Source organism: Oncorhynchus gorbuscha, linkage group LG02, assembly GCF_021184085.1.
Source record: "Oncorhynchus gorbuscha isolate QuinsamMale2020 ecotype Even-year linkage group LG02, OgorEven_v1.0, whole genome shotgun sequence".
NCBI lineage: Eukaryota > Metazoa > Chordata > Actinopteri > Salmoniformes > Salmonidae > Oncorhynchus > Oncorhynchus gorbuscha.
In genome coordinates this window covers 1,899,029-1,904,029 of record NC_060174.1, presented here as the reverse complement: position 1 = coordinate 1,904,029, position 5,001 = coordinate 1,899,029, and the positions used below count along the sequence as shown (strand labels likewise).

Genomic DNA, 5,001 nt, shown 5'->3' with positions numbered 1-5,001 from the left:
CTCACAATGGACTTATCATACAAGGCTCTACAGACAGATACAGGCTATTTTTATTGTTCACGTTATTTTCGTTGACAATGTCTTGAAGTCAAGTCGTTCAACATTGAAATGCAGTTTTCTGTGCCACACAGGACAACCAGGAAAAAGTGACGGTCGGTGGAACTCTGGCGCCACCAAGTGGACAATTGCTTCAGTTCGTTTGTGGCAGCAATGCTTCCAGATATACTTGATACAAGATCAAATGTTATGTTAATATTATTATCTCCAAATTGCCCCCCCCCTCCCCCTCCCCACACGTAATATATTATTATTCCAATTTAGCTGTTGATCAGGTTAACGTGTTCTCTCATTTCTGATTGGAGGGCGGATCACCACGTGATCTTAGAACCTACAAATGTGTTACTTTGTAACAGTCAAACGTGGTTATTCCTGGCGTTGATCAACTCCACATCTATGCCACCATTTATTTCAAGCCTTATATTTTTTTTATGGAAAACAAAAAGCATACAGTGCTCATTTTGGTGTAACCATAATCGAATTTGACGTGTCGGAGAACGGCTACTTCGTTCCGAAATCATTGTAGGTATCGCTTCTCGGCCTTTTGGCTAAGATCAAGTGTAGTATCTGTTCTTATCAGTTTAATATCTGATACGTCCCCTATCTGGGGACCATATATTAAATTGATTTTTGGAATAGGGAGATGGAATAGGGGCTTGCTCCGTCCACTCCACGCATCGACCTGGTATTGCAGTACTTCCAGGAACGGTGCACCCCCTTTCATTGTAAAGAGAAATCAGACAGAGGAAACAGAGTTGCTTCGTTGGTTTATATTGTATTTTCAGATTGAGCAACTGGTTGAACGTTAAATGACGAGATATAGGCATTGACGCGAGTGACCAGTCTTGTTCAGTACATCACAACACATCCGGGTATCTCAAGCACCCCAGTAAAACACAAGAGTTGCAGTAATGAACATTTACCAACAGAAGTCCGTTATTTAGAGGCGAGATGTCCCTCTACTAGAGCCAAACTCAAGATATCATAATAAAACTCATATTGAAAGGCAGAGATATTCATGACCACTCCACACATAATAAACTAGAAATAATACAGATGCCATATAATTTGGCTTGCATACTAATAACTTCATAAAATACCATTAAACTAATGAAAAAATATATGTAAATGTGATTGGTAATGTATGTAGATCCCAGTGATTATACGATAATAAACAGTTTCCACCAAAACTGGAGTGTCGATGAAAAGCGTGCGCATATAAATGTCTGGATTTGTGAGCTTTGGTCAACATGAATAATCTGATGCTACCTGGCCTGTCTTCCCTACATTAGCCCCCACAATAGGCCTACCAACCACACATTTAATAAAGTACATGCTTGATATTATTTGTGTACATTTGTAGACTCTACGGAACCCGTTTAACAGGCCCTACATTAACCACAGCATAATTACATTAACCGCATTTAATAACGCATTTAATAAAGGCCCTACGTCACCACATTGGACGACAGTAACCGATTTGAGACCCGACATTAACAATGAGCCTACAACCACATTTGTGGCGGGACCCGACATTAACCCACATTTAATGAGCCCTACATTAACCGCAATGAGGCCCGTGCTTGCATTTAATAATTTCTATATTAACCGCATTTAATAATTACATTAACCCCATTTAATGAGCCCCACATTAACTACATTTAATACATTAACCCCCGTTTAATGAAGCTACGTGCTACGTGCTGAGCTACGTGTTTCATTTAATGGCCCCATTAACCATTGTAATTTTCATTAACCGCATTTAATGAGCCTACGTCTTCACATTTAATAATTTCACCACATTTAATGAAAAAATACAGAAGTGTATATACATTGAGATCCACCGGGACCTGCATGACAATGAAACCCGTTGTGTGTTGAAAACTATAATCTATGACGTTCACCACACTAATGTTATTATATTTTGCAGTAGGAAGTAGTAGCTGGTTTGTTGTACAACACGACAATAAATAATTCATGGCCAAATGAATAATAAATTGTTCACAATGTCATCAAAAAACTCTCCTCCTGCTGACCGATACAGGCTGCTCAAAAATAGTTTTTATAAAATGATGCTATGTTTTCTGTTATTTTATGATTACTAGTTTGAGCACAGCATATTGAAGATTTTGTTTTTCTGGCCCGAGATCTCTTAGTCCGCGGTTCACCACTGGATCTAAGTGAAGGCTCCCCGTCAAACCTGTCCAGGCCCAGTCTCTCAGTTTCTGCTAGTGCGGCGGCCTGGCGGTGGCTGCTCATGGATGATCTAGCCATGTCTTAAGCCTCACGAGGGCATAAAAACTCCTCTCAACGACAGAAGAGCAGCCAACACTGCCACCTGAAGGACTGCCTCTGGCACCATTTCCCCAATAATACCGGCAACATCTGAACTCGTTGATATAAATAATTAGTCCCAAGCCCCTTCAGCCCGGCCCTGCTCCCCCCTGCTAGTATTCTGGATAGTTATGGGCTGGTAGTAAGATGTGCTCAAAGGCACCCTAGCAGCTCTAAATACAAGACTGAAATGTCCACTTGTGTCCAGATGTTAGCTAAACTGGGCTCTAAAAAAACTGGGCATCAGAATGGATGTTGAGCTGAGTATTCACTGGGTGCAGCTGACCAATGTACTTTGAACTGCGGATGGCGTAAAAAGGTGTCCCCCGTTTGCCTGCTGCAAGAGACATAAAGTGCTCCGTATACGTGTCATTCTGATGAGATCATTTGTTATATTAACATTTTAATATGTCAGAAGCGGAATGGAGTTGTCTAATATTTCACTTTTCTATTTTGAGATTGACATTATTGGAGCTTTTAAATTTGATTTGATTTATTTTCTTAACCTAGTAAATTAACATTCTGAACATTATAGTTTTTAAGCAGTGCATTATTTAATAATAACAAAAGGGTATATATGTATCTTGTGAATAAGCAGCAACTCAAATAATGTATTTATTGCTAGGCATCTCTCTCCAGGTGGTGTATTGCTGCGCGGCGGCGAGCCCCTTCCATGGTTTCCTCAGATATTGCCGCTGTTCACCGTATACTGCCACCATCAGCTGCCACTTCCAAGTCCCTTCCTGAGCATGCGCCTGTATGATGAATCATGGAGTAGCAGAAATACTGTCCCAACTACTTGACAAACCTGATCTTCAGAAGATGAAATGCCAATACCGAAATACATCTGGGTGAGCCCAACTGTAACTACTTGAGAACTCAAAGTGTAATAAAGCCAACAAAGTACTGATAGAGTCTGAAATACTATATCAAACTTTTGTCACATGCACCAAATCTGAAGTACTGTGAAATGCTGACTGATAAGCCCTTAATAACAGTGTAGATATTGCAATGAAATCTTAAATATTATTATAGCCCGCAAGTGTGGGGCAAATGCTTGACTGACATAAATTATAACGTGTAGATTCTACTGTGAATCGCTGACCTGATAAGCCCTTAACTTTGAGTAGACTACTGTGAATGCTGACTGTTAAACCATAACAATTTTGGTTAAAAATATTACCAAAATAAACTGAAATTATAAAATGTAACACTGGCGAGTCGAGTGTCTATACAAATTACGAAGTCGAAATGTGGAAATCTATACAGAGAATACGACAAACATCAATGTGGAAATCTACAGAGGGGAATTACAGTACGAGTCAAATGTCGATTAAATAGAGTACGTACTGAGTGAAATCTCCCAGGGGGTGCCCGTGCGGCTCGGTGAGTCTCCCGCCCGCACGGGGCGACGCCCAGGTCAGTGTGGAGTATACGGGGGGTACGTGCCGAGTCAGTGTGGAGTATAGCTACAGGGGGTACTGAGTGCAGGGGTGAAGTCGGTGTGGAGTCATATACAGGGGAGTACCCGTGCGAGGAGTCGGTGGAGTATCCCACGCTACAGGGAGTACGTGCCCGGTCGATGGTGGAATCTATATACAGGGGGGGTACGTGCAGGTCAGTGTGGGGTCCCCAGGGGGTACGTGCGGGGTCGTGGGTCTCTGCAGGGGTACATTACGAGGTCGGTGTGGAGTCTACAGGCGTATGTGCGAAAATGTGGGAAAAATTTTGACTGACCAATTTGCACATGTAGAAGAATAAATGTTAATCGTCATCTAATTTTCTATTTTGAAACTCAAATCTACACACGTCCTAAACTTGTTGCTTTTGTCATTAGTATCGATATTAATAGAAGTGATGGGAGTAGTCATCAAATAAGGCTAATAGCAGAAAACAAAAGGTGGACAAAAAATTATAGCTAGATGAAAAATACATGACTAATAAACAGCAGAAAAATACATCTTTAAAGAAAAAAATAAATTAAACGGAAAGCTGAGGACAATAGACAGTCTCTTTGAATTGATTAATAAATAAGGAGTTACAACAAACTAAAGGTTCATCTTAAACTCAAATCCCTGGGAACCTCACACCATCATCAAGTCTCACTGTGTCATTCTGAAAACAGCCTCGTCTCCGAATTCTCTGTGAGTCTTAAGCGGTCGAAATTACGCAGTCTGGCCTTCAAAAAGTTCTAATATATCAGTTTTATGCAACCCTCACTTTTCCTCATATTTTCTTCTTCTTTGACTGTAAATCACAAAAAATAACAAATTAATGTTCGTTCAGCAGAAGCGGCTTAGATGAGAAGGAATGTATATTCTGGAATATGCCCATCAGCTAGCGTACTCTACTGTGAAAGGCATTAAGCCTCTCTCTAGCGATCCGCCTCCTCACCGGCTTTCTTGTTTCTTTTCTCTTCTTGGGGGTTTCTTCTGACCTAACATTATCTATTCTAATAACAAGCCACGTGAAGATATAGCACTTAAGGCGCTGAAACATTCTCATGATGTAGGTTGTGTTATATAACAGGATGGAGTATGTATTATGGGTTGTGTTATATAGCAGGATGGATGATATATAACAGGATGAATGAGTATATATAGGTTTGTG

The 5,001-nt window shown here is 40.6% G+C and overlaps 1 non-coding gene across 1 annotated transcript; it reads left to right on the top strand.

Annotated features, from left to right (window-relative positions):
* Positions 1–585: 585 nt before the first annotated feature.
* On the top strand, positions 586–776 carry LOC124015869. Its single transcript, XR_006835246.1, has one exon. It is a non-coding gene; the product is annotated as a U2 spliceosomal RNA (small nuclear RNA).
* The last annotated feature ends 4,225 nt before the right edge of the window (positions 777–5,001 follow it).